We start from the raw sequence: 15,863 nt of genomic DNA on the forward strand, positions 1-15,863 counted from the left end.
GCGAACCCTAGATGTATGACAGAATCTTTAAAACAAGTTTTGATCGAGTTTATTGCTACTAAAAACAAGGTAACACTTAATACCGACCCTTGCGGTACACCATTATCTTGTGTATGAGAGCTTGAGAATATATTACCTAAACTCACTTTGAAGGTTCTATCGGTTAAAAAGTTTTGGATAAAACTAAGCATGTTTCCTTGAATACCCGCTTTATGAAGTGTTTGAAGAATATTATGCCTCCACGTCATGTCATAAGCTTTTTCTAAGTCGAAAAATATGCAGACGGAGTGTTCTTTATTAATAAACGCATGTTTAACAAATGATTCTAAGAACGATAGGTTATCTAGAGTATTCCTGTATTTCCTAAATCCTGATTGAAAAGTATCAAAGAAATTTTGAGATTCTAGATACCAAATTAGTCGCCTATTTATCATTCTTTCGATTATCTTGCATAGACATGAAGTTAATGAAATTGGTCTGTAATGAACAGGATCTAAAGGATTTTTGTTGGGTTTTTTAATAGGGACTATAATCGAATCACGCCAATTTTCAGGAAACTTTCGCTGTGACCAAATTTGGTTATATAGATCCAAAAGCTTTTTTAATGCGATTGTTGGAAGATTTTTTACCATGTCATATTGTATCTCGTCTACTCCTGGTGAGGAACCGTTACATTTTTTTAATGCATGTTCTAGTTCTATCATAGTAAAAGGTTGGTTTAATGAATCTTGATCAACATTATCAAAACATAGTGCTTCATTTGCTTCACTTATCATTTTATGGTTACGAAAAACACTAGAATAGTTTTCAGAGCTTGAATTAAACGAAAATGTTTTTGCTAGTTCTTCAGCAATAGCTTTAGTTTCAGTAATAATTTGATTATTGAGTTTTAAAGATGTAATGAACTGGGGAGAAAACTTTCCAGAAATTTTTTGGATTTTTGACCAGACCTGTTTTGGAGCTGTTGAAAAAGTTATCGAGGGAATAAAATCTTGCCAACTTTTTTTCTGTGAAAACCTTATAAGGCGGCGAGTTTTTGCTTTAGCAATTTTGTATGCAGTTAAATTTTCATCAGAAGCAAAATTATTAAATTTTTTAAACGCTTTCCTCCTGGCTTTAATTGCTGTGGAGATCTCCTTGGTCCACCAAGGTGGCTTAAATTTTTTCAAGGAAGGTGATGTTTTGGGAATAGTGTCTTTAGCTGAGTCAACAATATCAGAGGTAAAACGAGTCATTTTATCAAGTACGCTTAAATTTTCATTATCAAATTTTAACTTTTCTATCATAAGGTTCTGAAATTCAGGCCAGTCTGCAGCAGATGTTATCCATCGGGGCCTACGTGTGATTTGGAGACAGCGAGATAAGGGTTGAATTAGGATCGGGAAATGATCACTCGAGCATAAATCCGAATGTACTTTCCATGAAAATTGAGTCGAGAGACAGACTGATCCAAAAGTGAGGTCTATTGCCGAAAACGAGTTATGTGCTTGAGAAAAATGTGTGTAAGTTCCATCATTAAATAAGTTCAGGTTCAGTTCGTGAATGAGATCTTCAATAAGTTTACCCCTAACATCATCATATTGATTGCCCCAAGCTGAGTTTCGAGCATTAGCATCGGTGAAAACTAGGTATGGAGTTGGTAACTGACGCAATAAATCACGTAAATCGTTTTGGTTAAGATTCATGTCAGGAGGGAGATAAATGTTGCATATAGTAATTTCTTGTGGATAGAAAATCGTTGCTGCTACCGCTTGGAAATTCGTGTTTAAGTTGAGTTCAACTGAATGGAAATCTTCTCGAACAATTACAGCCACGCCTCCGGAAGCGCGCCTATGTAAATTATCATTTACATGATAAATTTTAAATCCTTTAAGTGATGGCTGTTTTGTTTGAATGAAATGAGTTTCTTGAATGCAAAGGATATAAGGATTGAATTGTGAAATTAGTTTCTTCAACTCTCCAAATTTGCTGTAAAATCCGTTCATGTTCCATTGTATGATGCAATTATCCATAAAGAAGGAGAAAAAAAAATTGAAACGAAAAATTATCTGCTGTATCAAGGTCTACTAGAGTTGAAAATCAAAATTATGTCAGAATAGAATACCAATTGCTGCATACTCTCATTGCCACTCAGGTGAGAGACCACCTGGGTAGCTATAGGATAGGCAACCGTTGATATTCAATATTCAAAGATCGTTCAAAAACTATATATCTGAGTCACTAATGTCTTCGTTAATCAATATCGATTTTCTGACTATCTGTCCTAACTCTGATAAACTACTTGGCATCGTATAATCCAAATCATGGTCGGACGTAGAGTCCATAGTATTTTCATTATTATTGTTTTCATTTTTGCTGTTATTTCTTTCACTATACTTATCTTGTTTGCTGTCGTTCGTATAATTTTCAGCTTCACCAGCTGAGTTACTCGAAATGGGTGTGAGTGCCAACGAAGCTGACACCGCCTGCGACGCTGCCGTCGCCGATCTTTCCGTAGCCGTCGTTTTTTCTGTCGTCGGGTGATTAACTTCTGAATCTTGACTGCGTGAGATGATTGATGATGTCGATGATGTTTCTTGCGTCGATGATGGTGCTTGCGTCGAAAAAGCTGCTTGCGTCGATGATGGTGCTTGCTTCGATGATGGTGCTAGCGTCGATGGTGGTGCTTGCATCGATGATGGTGCTTGCGTCGATGATGTTGCTTGCGTCGTTGAGATCTCCGTTGTACTCATCTGATGAGGTGCGTCTTGTTGTGTCAAATTACGGGTAACTTGAGCGTAGGTTCCAGCAAAACGTGGTACATACACCGATGGAGCTTGGAGTCGTCTTCGTTGTCGGGCTTCACGAATGCTTACACGATCGGTTACTTTGATTTTCTGTATTTCTAGTTCGTCTAGAAACACGGGGCATTGTCTACTAAAAGCACTGTGCGATCCTCGGCAATTGACGCATTTTGCCGGTTTTTCGCATTGTTCTACGTCGTGATAAAGCTCGGCGCAATTGCCGCATATATGGTTTCCTCGGCATTCAGTCTTCTTGTGTCCAAAAGCCATACATTTTGTACACCTCATCGGATTTGGGATGTATTGTTGAACCCGGCATGAGTGAAATCCAACGTGAATAGATGATGGTAAGAAACCGAGGTCGAACGTGAGGATGAATACGGACGTGTCCTCAAGTTTACCCTTGTTATTTTTTCTTTGGATACGCTTTATTTCGATCACATGTTCATCTTTTAAACCCTCTAAAATTTCTTCATCTTTCAAGAATTTGAGATCATAGCAGTTGATCGTTCCTTTCGTTCTATTCAAGGTTTCGTGTTCTCGGATTTCAATCTTCATAGTTCCACCCAAACTAGTTTGCTTTATCAGCTTCGCTGCCTGGCTTCTATCAACGGTTTTTAGTAGCAACTTACCGTCGCGAAGTCTGCTAATACTAACGTTAGGAGTTATGGCGTCAAAGGCTTTCTTGATGAAAAACGGCGATACATCACTCATCGTACAATCAGGATCTTTCCTTGTGAGAACAAGGTATCTGGGGCCATTATCGATCCGATTTTCCATTTTAGCTATCTTGATGTACGGGTCCTCCCTCTTGGTCTCTCGTTTGGCGAATCGCTTATTTCTTTTTTCAGTCTGTTTGTAAGTAATTTCATCGTCGTGAAGAATAGAAAATCGGGAACCAAACATCGTAGATGATGGTCCCCCTCCGGGGTCGTCCGCCATTTGTCACACCTCTCGAAAAACAATTTCTTTTGATCGTAGCTATAACAAAAGCTTCCCGAACCGAAGTCGAATGAAAGTAAAAAAAAAATTCGGACCAACGCTCTAACCACAAAGCACGTTTTATTTGATCGGAAGTTGAAACCGAACTCATATGAACTTTTCCCCTAAATAGCACAGTCATCCCTGAGTTCGTAAATTTTGGACTCCTCCGAGTCCGAACCCGTTTATATATTCCTCAGCCTTTGTTATGTCGTCAGTGCTTCTCCTATGGACACCCGAAAAAACGATGCCCGAACGAACGCGCGTGTAGTGTTTGTTCGAGTACAAAACACGATAGCAGCGACTGTCCTGGCCAAAAGTTTTGTCGCACTTGCCAATCAAAAGAGCACTCACCATCCGAACGCAGTTGTCCGAAATGGATTGAAGAATCCATCGCTCATCGTATCAGCGCAGAGCAAAACTTATCACTTTCCACAGCTCGCCAACAGATGAAAAACAATACAAATAAGAACACCTATGCCAATGTGACCCGATTAGGAAACGATCCAAAAACTCCACACGTCTCGGAAAATAACCAGCAGCAACATCATCCAGAAAAATCATCGAAACAGCAGCAATCTAAACGTGATCATAATACTTCTACATCTGGACTACCAGCAACTCAACCAACCACCCCTTCACCCCCTCGGAAGAAAAACCCCCCCATTTCTCCACCCGACTCCAAGGACAATGGAGTTGGGCATGAGAACAAAATGTTACCCTCTGCCGCACAATGGCAAAACATTGTTAAAAATCCCACTCCTTCTCCCAATATCCCTCCAACATCTTCTAACCCTTTCCAACCCCCTAGTTTTAAATTTAAATTTAAAAAGAACCTCGGCACATAAAAACTTTGTAAAAGTAATTGGCCTAATAAACATTAGGTATTATTTAAAAAAAAAAAAAAAAAGTACAAAACATTTTTATTTCGTTTATATAGCTCCGAGATAGACCCGTTTTAATGCTTCCAGATTTGTAGTGATCCATGCTTTAATAAAAAGTAACCTCGATTTGAAAAAAAAGGGTTCATAGTATGCATTATAGATGGCGCACATGTTGCCAAAAAATCGAAGTCGATAAATTGCTTCATTGGAGGCTAACTCAAAAACCACTTGAAAGAACATCACAAAAATTTTCATATGTAAACATTACATTACCAGGTAATTTCGCTGAAAATTTCATCAATTTACATCCATGCATTCAAAAGTTAATCACAAAACAAAGTGTTGCATTTTTTTCGAATACACTCCTTATAGTTTGAAATATGGAAAATGGATTGAAATCAATAGCTTAAAAACGACCATTTTCTCATTTATACTTCTTTGGTTCTGAGAGCCTCAAATAGCTGAACAAGGTAGTTGAAAATGATTTGCAGATTTCATAAGTACACTCGGTTTGTTATGATAATGAAATCGATAATCTCATTCATCCGATCCCTTATTCTGATTCCTGATTCATCGATCAAGCTTTCTGGAGGGAGAATAAACATCCAAGAAGACTCCAAATTTCATTGTTCACTTCATTATAGATTCTTACAAGCCGAATCACTACACAAGTAAGGGGGGATGATGGTTGATGAACAGGTCAAGAGAATTGGGTGGTACGTATCCGAGGGAAAAAATTTCTTGCTCCTTCCTTTTAGATTTTACCTTAAGGCCTAGAAGTAGTAAAAAAAACAGTCTCGAGTTGGTCGCACTAGCAGGTCGCAATGATTGGAACATTTGAACATGCAACTGGATGTTTGGGAAGCAGCAATGATGCTACTTTTATTTAGGGTTTAATAAGTGTTTCCCAAATTAAATTGAAAAAATAATCACTTTGATATTACCAAAAACATTGACTTAGAATTTTTACTGAAAAAAATCCAAAGAAGCTCACAAAATTGAGAGAAATTTTTGAGAAAAAAATGAGAACTTCTGAAATCCGAAAAATAAATATCAACCCCAAAAAAGGTGAAATGGCGAAACATGTTCTATGCAAATTCAACGAGTTGAGGTAAGTTTTTGCGAACATTTCACTTCACTCCTTCGGTGTGGTGTGATCATCAACGTCATCTTGAGGCGATTTTGCCCTCTATTTGGAGTGTCGAATGGAGAAAAAAAAATGGCAAAGAAAAAATCACACCGAATAAAAGCAAAACAAAATTCGGGTGTTGTTACCTTTGGTACTGGCAAACCTTGATCCGGAAAATTTCCTCCTGGTTTCGGAAAAATGGAATGAGGTACATACATATATTTGGCTTTTGGATTTGTGTGTATTTTTTACCTCATTTTACCTCCCCTTAAGAAAGTCACTGACTACGCTCAAACAGGAAATAAGTTCATGAAATTCGTATGAATGCAAATGAAGTCTCACTAGCCCCCTGGAAAAAAGCTGATGATTTGGGATTTTTCCCTACTTCTTCCGGGATTTTCTGGATTGGCAGCTCGGTACCTATCTTTTGCTTATTCATTCGATTTGTAAATTTTGCCTTGACATTACCTTTGTTGGACTGAATGATTTTTCTTTTACCTTTCCACTTCTTCGGGAAATTTGGATGGTGCCAATGAATGTAAATTGTTGCAAAAATGCTGTAGGCTGCTCTTTCATTGATTTCCGGAAGTTTACAAAAATCGTGAGCCAATCAGAGGATTTTAAGGTTGAAAAGGGGTTTGGTAATAATCGAATCTGCAAAATACAAAGGATTTCCATTCTAAATTTTGTCGAATCAGAAAAGAAGTAAAATGAGAAAATTTTCCAAGATATATAGTCACAAAGACAAAAATATAAAAGATATCCTCATTAAAATTTAAAAATTTGTTTGTTTGTGAGAAAATGAAAGATATTTCTGAGTTTAAGAACATCTTAACAATTCTGACAATTTTGACAATTTTGACAATTTTGACAATTTTGACAATTTTGTCAATTTTGAAAATTTTGACAATTTTGACAATTTTGACAATTTGACAATTTTGACAATTTTGTAAATTTTGACAATTTTGACAATTTTGACAATTTTGACAATTTTGACAATTTTGACAATTTTGACAATTTTGACAATTTTGACAATTTTGACAATTTTGACAATTTTGACAATTTTGACAATTTTGACAATTTTGACAATTTTGACAATTTTGACAATTTTGACAATTTTGACAATTTTGACAATTTTGACAATTTTGACAATTTTGACAATTTTGACAATTTTGACAATTTTGACAATTTTGACAATTTTGACAATTTTGACAATTTTGACAATTTTGACAATTTTGACAATTTTGACAATTTTGACAATTTTGACAATTTTGACAATTTTGACAATTTTGACAATTTTGACAATTTTGACAATTTTGACAATTTTGACAATTTTGACAATTTTGACAATTTTGACAATTTTGACAATTTTGACAATTTTGACAATTTTGACAATTTTGACAATTTTGACAATTTTGACAATTTTGACAATTTTGATAATTTTGACAATTTTGACAATTTTGACAATTTTGACAATTTTGACAATTTTGACAATTTTGACAATTTTGACAATTTTGACAATTTTGACAATTTTGACAATTTTGACAATTTTGACAATTTTGACAATTTTGACAATTTTGACAATTTTGACAATTTTGACAATTTTGACAATTTTGACAATTTTGACAATTTTGACAATTTTGACAATTTTGACAATTTTGACAATTTTGACAATTTTGACAATTTTGACAATTTTGACAATTTTGACAATTTTGACAATTTTGACAATTTTGACAATTTTGACAATTTTGACAATTTTGACAATTTTGACAATTTTGACAATTTTGACAATTTTGACAATTTTGACAATTTTGACAATTTTGACAATTTTGACAATTTTGACAATTTTGACAATTTTGACAATTTTGACAATTTTGACAATTTTGACAATTTTGACAATTTTGACAATTTTGACAATTTTGACAATTTTGACAATTTGACAATTTTGACAATTTCGACAATTTTGACAATTTTGACAATTTTGACAATTTTGACAATTTTGACAATTTTGACAATTTTGACAATTTTGACAATTTTGACAATTTTGACAATTTTGACAATTTTGACAATTTTGACAATTTTGACAATTTTGACAATTTTGACAATTTTGACAATTTTGACAATTTTGACAATTTTGACAATTTTGACAATTTTGACAATTTTGACAATTTTGACAATTTTGACAATTTTGACAATTTTGACAATTTTGACAATTTTGACAATTTTGACAATTTTGACAATTTTGACAATTTTGACAATTTTGACAATTTTGACAATTTTGACAATTTTGACAATTTTGACAATTTTGACAATTTTGACAATTTTGACAATTTTGACAATTTTGATAATTTGACAATTTTGACAATTTTGACAATTTTGACAATTTTGATAATTTTGACAATTTTGACAATTTTGACAATTTTGACAATTTTGACAATTTTGACAATTTTGACAATTTTGACAATTTTGACAATTTTGACAATTTTGACAATTTTGACAATTTTGACAATTTTGACAATTTTGACAATTTTGACAATTTTGACAATTTTGACAATTTGACAATTTTGAAAATTTTGACAATTTTGACAATTTTGACAATTTCGACAATTTTGAAAATTTTGACAATTTTGACAATTTTGACAATTTTGACAATTTTGACAATTTTGACAATTTCGAGAATTTTGACAATTTTGACAATTTTGAAAATTATTACTTATTCTACTGGTTATGTCTTTTGCAACCTTCATTCGCCTTATTACACGTATCGAAGTATGATTACAGATGATATCTTAATCTTCGATGATTTTGCTTTCACAAATATTTTTTCCTTTCTTTCTTTGGCCAATCGCCAGCCTAGAAGTCAAACGTCGTCGATTGCTTCATAAATGGGAAAATCACTAAGCCACTGCTCTTTTACTCCAAGCTGGGCTAAACTGCTGCCAGTCACGATCCGGAAATAAACGGATTGTATGTTTTGTGCGGCCGCCGGCTGCGTGGCTAAATCCGGAATCCACCTCCAGTTCGAGAAAAAGTAAGAGCAAATTCCGGATGGATGCCAAAAAGGCCAATGATGAAAACGATGAAACAAAGATGCGGACGATGATAATGATTATAACAGCAGCAGCGCCACCAGCAGCAGTTTCTTACAACTAAACGACGGCCAAAGGCCAAAAAATCACAGTCCATTGAGAGAAACTTTCTTCCATTTACCTACTACTCCATACACCGAGTATAGAAATGGGAAAAAGTTGAGCTCATTGACCGAAACCATCCAGTCCAGTAACCCTGAGTCTGGCTATCAGTTCTATTGGTCCCTTGCCTTGCTCGAAGCGAAGTGAACCTCGAACGATGATTAGGTGATAATGGCCAGCTCACGTACCGATGGAAGACGGACATTCACACCATCAGTTTCACATGACCCACACATCCTCTTCCCCTAAATAATTCTCGTAGGTCATGTGGATCGATTCCGGAAGCACACGATTCTGGATAGGTACCAGCTACAGAAACTGAATTTAGCAGTTTAGCACCTATTGCACCATGGTACGTGATTGGTATTCGTTGCTGGGATTTTCTGCTTTCGGGATTGAATTTTCTGGAGGTCATTTTTGCTATTGGTTGGTGAACCGGGCCAGATTTCTGTTATTTCCTGTGTTTGATTCAAAGAATTTTAAACGTTTATATTGTCATTTTTGATTTGGAAATTCCTGTAGTTGGTTGCTGAGTTTCCAATTTTTAAACAAAACCATTTAAGGCTTCGCGAGTATCAATTCTAAAAAGTTCTCTAATATTGTTGAAGTTTTGATGTGAATCGAAGTAAAGCTGTACTATAAAGCTATGATCATTTAGTACCCCGGGCACTTAATTTCAGTGATATCTACGTTACTATAGCTCGGAAATGCAAAACTATTGCAGGACTCTGTTGCCAATTTTTTGAGATTTTTAAATTAACGTGTAATATCTCAATTTACGATGCAAAAAGATATGGTAAAAATATTTTGCACATTCGCCTCGGAAATTCTTCATTGTCGACTTGAAAACACATGAACTGTTTTTTTTCTGATTTTTTTTTGTCGAAATGGTTAAGAAGTATAAGGTGGCTCCTTCTAGGGTGCTCACGAAGTTCAAACCAAGCATCGGAGTGGAACCTTTGATCTCAACTACGGTAAAAAGTCTATGGTAATTGGGGATAACTGAATGCAGACCTTAACCAAAGATAACGTCACTTCAAGATAATGAAGAAGGCTTTGCCACAAACAATGATTTTTCTATTCTATGAAACGACTTACCGCCGGCGTCTCAGAGACTCCCGGCGTCATCATCATTTTGTTATCATTAAAAGATTAGCTTCATTGACTACTCACATCCACCTTTGAACATTGAATCCGAAATGCTTTTTTATAATTTTTAGTAATAAATTAATATTGAACATCTCCGTTTAATTTACTCAGTATGCTTTTTAACTTTTTTAGTATAACAATATCATCAAATGCACTTCGAATTCCATGATCGCTGGCTTGGCTCAGTAGAACGAATTCCACATCGCCAATGGTTGCTACTCCGTGATTGACCGAGGCCACCAATTTTGTTCAAAGGTCAAATGAATGGTGTCTGGGACTGACAGCACATTCACAATGTCCAAAACTGATGCTCTCTCTTTAATCATCAATAACGGCGCCGGCCACGTCCTAGTAGTCAATAGATAGTTTGGAAAAGAGAGAAAGGGATGAAAGAAATAATTCGTGCTTTAGGACCGAGGTCACCTCTGCATCCTAGCACATAATTTTGTTCTGGGGAGTGGGTTAAAGGATGTGATCTGGAAACACTTTTGACTAGTGTGATCTGATTCTGAGCATCCTATTGTCCTATTGTTCTAAAATTAAAATAGCTTACTAAATGTTACAATGCAAGTAAATTAAAAGTGTATTTGAAAAAAAAAACTAACTTAAACAACCTCATATACTACACTATAATTTCTGTCTTGTCAATGAATGAAATTTCCTCTTTAATAATTTATAACAACAACAAAACCATCTTATTACTCTTCTTTCAAAAACAGAGCGGTTGAAAATAAATGACTGTCAAGCATGCGTCTTTTTTATTTAAAGATGCCTACTCGTACACCTGAATGTTCGCATATCCATGTCGTATCAAAATGACCAATGACTAACGTTCTTCAGAACAATAATACAAAATTTCTGTAATGTATATTATTGAACTGAAGATTAATCTATTTCCTATATCCTACCATTATTTCGCTCATTTATATTGCATTCAAATATCTGACCACCCTAAATGCTACACAATACGTTTATTTTTGTGTTCTTCGTAGGTCTATAACCCGGGCTAGAAAGAAACTTGGCGACCACAGCATTATATACTCCAGAACAAATAAGAAAATTGCCTGAGTCTTTTAAAGGAAAAAAGTAGTAATGCCACTTTGAACGATTTATTAATTAGAAACACAATCAGGCGATAATTAAGGATTTCGTTTACGCCATTCTGATTCTACTTTTTACCAAAAAAAAAACCTGCGATATAAAGATGGTGCAAACATTTTCTTTTGTTCAGTATTATAAAATGATTTTTTGTTAAAAACTATCTATCAAATTTAGAAAATTCTGAAAGAATCTGTTTTCATTTAAAAAGTGCCATAATTTTAAAATCTATCATTCAAGAATCTAAATATGGGTGATATGAATAGAACTGTTTAGCTAGTTCAGTTTTAATGTTTTTGATCAAAAGAAATAGATTTCAAATTGCAACTCATCAAATCAATCAACAAAATGATATGTTTACCTTATTGAGATAAATTGATTATTAATTTTAGATTATTGATTCTTGAAAGATAGATGATAAAATTTTTGATGTAAAATATGTTAGCACCTTGTTTTACTCACATACAACAGTGTTTAAAACAATTATGACCTTTTAAAGATGATTTCAACCTAAAATATTCTTTTTACTTACTGAATATTGAATATTTAACTTCTCTTTCATACAACGGAAATAAGTTCAAATAACATTTACTTTGTCACAACCGTATTTTTCCAGTTTGACTGAGATTTTCGAACATGAACTTTAAACCCTATAAAATATTTATACAAGTCCTCAAATGAATAAAATGTTCGAATCTCAACACTCAAGTTAATTGAAGGGTTTGGTTAGCGAAGTAGTGAATTTTTGCCAAATCTTTTAATCCAGCTCATGAAAAATGCATATTTTTAGAAACAAGAAACATAATACTTAGCTCTAGATTTTGTTGGATTTCCTACAACTTTGTGTAGACATTCTTTATCTACATCTTGCAACTTTTCTTTCTGGATCTTCATAAACTTCGTACGCGTTCTCATTAAAAGATAACTTTATTACAATACATTAACCCATTCGAGACGGAGGCCTTTCCACGACATTCGAACTCATAGTACTTTACTCTTAAATAACTTTGATGTCGTTTGATTTTCATCAAAATCTTTTCCCATTACATTTAGCCTAATATTTGAGGATTCCATTGGTGTAAGAATATTATTTTTCCGAGCAATAGTAAACTCACAATGAATTATTGTTTTAACAAAGGCACAAACATTCCATTGCACACACGGTGTGCAATCGGTCTCTAACGGGTTAAATTAAAAATTTATTCAATGTAGTGTTATATAAATGTTGCATCGAACCCCGCTGTTGCATGATGCCCCGTTTGACGGTATAGCTTACCTGGCGCCCTCTAGCAACACTTTCAACTACTCTTCTTTCTTATTTTGTTGTTACGGTAACACCTGCACTAGAGTTTGAGATGTGTGCACTTTGGTGATTTTTTGAAGAATGGACAAGGATCAGCCAGTATTCTCTGACCGGCCTTGAACCGATCGTTCGGGTCGTTGCCCTCGTCCTCTTGGAGCCTTAACGAATTAGTTGGCATCGCCATCCAGGCGTCGCTAACACAGGCGCCGGCTACCCAAGGGTTGGTTTGATGGCCATCTGGTGGTAAAGTTCTCAAGCTCGATCAGTAGCTGTGTCTGGTGAAGGCTTTGGGAGAGAAAACTTAACATACAAATGACACTTATTGCAATATTTAAAAACTACATCTAACGCGACCAATCGGTGAAACCTCGTTGGAAGTGTCATCTGGCGCTTACACTATATGGACTTTCGATGTTGGTGACGCCATCTTAAGGGTTCCGGCAACAAGATTCATACACCTAGCATCTAGTTACCAATGTGTGTCTTGGAACAAATCAGCTTGTTATACCAACTTGTTAATACCAATTTATACCAACAGTTTGAACAACAACGATTGCTTTGATAATTTTCTAGGTTATTTGACCAGAATGTGTAAACTGTTAAAAAGGTCAACCGGCCATACTGAAATGACATTGTTCACAAACAAAGCAGGGATCAATGCATCAAGCGCAGGTATTGTTTTCCAGATCTGTGTTTGTTTAGTTCAGCAACTCGAAGGTGTAAATTTGATGTCCTTTTTTTTTTAAGATAATTATCAAAATTTAGTGTACACTCACCAATATGAGGGATTACCTGGGCTCGATGGCTCTACCGCGCATGAAACAGCACCAGAATGAGCTGTTAGGTGAAGATGGAAACCCGAGAGGAGCCCGTATTTAAGGTAAGTGAATCGAAATCATTATACAACAACAAAACCTTAAGATTGAATTTCAAATTCCAGCAACTTAGGTGTACGCATTTTAGACAAACTCGAATCGCTTCGACTCAACCCGGAATTGTGCTCCGATAAAATTTTTTGCCACTCGGGAAACCATCGCGATGCATCGGTTAAAATACGGCCGTATACGAGACGGGCTATATTGATCTCTCAAGCCTATGGAAATCTTTCGTCTTCATTAGCGTGACCGTATAGAGGTACGAAACGATCCCGGGCAAATGGCTGCCTTGAGGAAAAAGTCACCCACGAATTGGTTCAAGGAACGGCCGAGGACTCTGGATTGTGCCCCGGTTACAAATTTGCGAACTTTACCAGTAATCCCCCAGGTATTGATTTTATTTTTCTCGGCGGTCATGAGCTTAAACCCGGCTCACCATCGATTCAGTATTTGAATAGTCTCTATTTTAATCTCAAATAACTTTATTTTCAAACACTTTCTAGCCTATTCATATATAAAGAGTTTGTCCATTGAGGGTTGAAGATATAATTTCGAATATAAATAAAACCACATTTGCCTTTGTTGATACTTACGGTTTCGGCAGAGGAAATCTTCCGCTCCGTCGGCGAAACCAAAACAGTTTGTTTTGGTTCCGCATGCTTTGAGTCAATTCGCAATTGAAACAATAGCGGTGATGATTGATGATGACAGCTGATGATGGTAAACACGGTACAAATGTTTACATCATCACACTGTGAAGCCAAACAACTCAATTTAGGTTCGTGGTAACTCACCAGTGTTGCCAGATATTCTGAGTGGTTAGTTCAGAATTTCACACCTAAATGAGAAAACTTATAAGTGAGGATATCACTTCAGTGAATAATGTAAAAAGCCATCGCTTATGTTATAAGTAGTTATTTAAGGACTTGACGAACGAAACAAATAAAGATTAACTCTATTCCACCACTGAAAACTGCGTTTTCAACAGGTTATGGACCCAGATACATCTGGATACGGAAATTTTGAGTTAGTTCGAGAGGGGTACTCTCAAGTATTTAACTCGCGGATTGCAAGAGGAGCAGCCAGCAGCCAGAGGACAACTACGAAAAGGGCCACCAACCATAAGGATCAGCCTGCGTCCAGACCACCCAGCCCAGAGGGACCACCCGGTGAACTACCAGGCAGCGTGATGTCCCAGGCCAGCCAGGAGGTGCCGCCAGCGGTCGAGCCCGGGAAGGTTCGCGGATCGAGAGGGTTACTCTCGATGCCGTCACGAGCCACGCTGCGGTTAGCATGCGTGAGCTAACGTCCGACGGCCGGGAGGAGTCTCTGGATCCGCAACCAGCCAGCGCGAAGGTCCGAAGGTCCACCACGAGGAACATCCTGGAGGAGTTGGCTGGAGCTGATAGCCGAGAGGGTTACTCTCGTGATCTGGTTGTGTATGGCTGTTAGCATGCTCGAGCACAGCTGGAAGCAGTTGAAAACAGTCTGCCAAAAATATTCACCACTCGCAAGCTGAGGCTATCAGCCACCAGAAGCAACTCAAGGTTCGATTCGTTGTCGATTCTGGTGCCATGCAACACATGGTTCGAGATCAGAGCCTGTTGGCTGATGTCAGAACTCTGGCAGAGCCATACACCATCACCACAGCAAAGACTGGCGAGTGCTTGAAAGCCAAGCGGACTGGAACAACGCATCTGAGCAGTGTAGTTGGGAAGTCTATTGTTCGAATTATACTGTTCAATGTACTTTTGATACCAGAGCTAGACGAAAATCTACTTTCGGTCAGCAAGTGTACCGAGAACGGGAAAATGGTTACTTTTCTCGGGAAACAAGTACAATTTTAGTTTTTAGGGGAGGTTTTCGCCCAAAGAAAACTCCTGAACAACTTGTACTGTGTGGATTTATTGTGGAGCCCTAAAATCAGGCGGAAAGCCTTACTTGGAACCCTACCGAAGTACAAACAGCGGCATATGCGACTCGGACATCTTGGCTTTGGAGCGATACAGAAGATGGTCCGCGATAACATGGTTGAGGGTATCAGCCATATTCCAAAAATGGAAAACCAAGCTGTGTGCGAGAGCTGTCTAGCAGGGAAGCAAGTGGCCAACAAATTCGGCAACGTTGAGCTTCCTCGGTCGGATAGACCACTTGAGCTCGTGCATTCCGACGTGTGTGGGTACATGGAGGTCTCGACGTTCGATGGATTTCGGTAGTTTGTCACCTTAATCGACGATTATACCCACTTCATGGTCGTCTATCTAATGAAGCACAAGAGTGAGGTGTTCGAGCGCTTCAAGCAGTACGAAGCTGGCACTTGCACTTGCACATTTCGGTCAGAAGTTGTGCAAGCTGCGATGCGACAATGGGCGTGAATACATCACCAACGAATTTCAAAGACATTGCTCAGAGAAAGGAGTTCAAATGGTCCCGTATACTCCGCAGCAGAATGGCGTTAGCGAGCGAGCCA

This window comes from Uranotaenia lowii, chromosome 3 (assembly GCF_029784155.1).
Source record: "Uranotaenia lowii strain MFRU-FL chromosome 3, ASM2978415v1, whole genome shotgun sequence".
In the NCBI taxonomy this organism is placed as follows: domain Eukaryota; kingdom Metazoa; phylum Arthropoda; class Insecta; order Diptera; family Culicidae; genus Uranotaenia; species Uranotaenia lowii.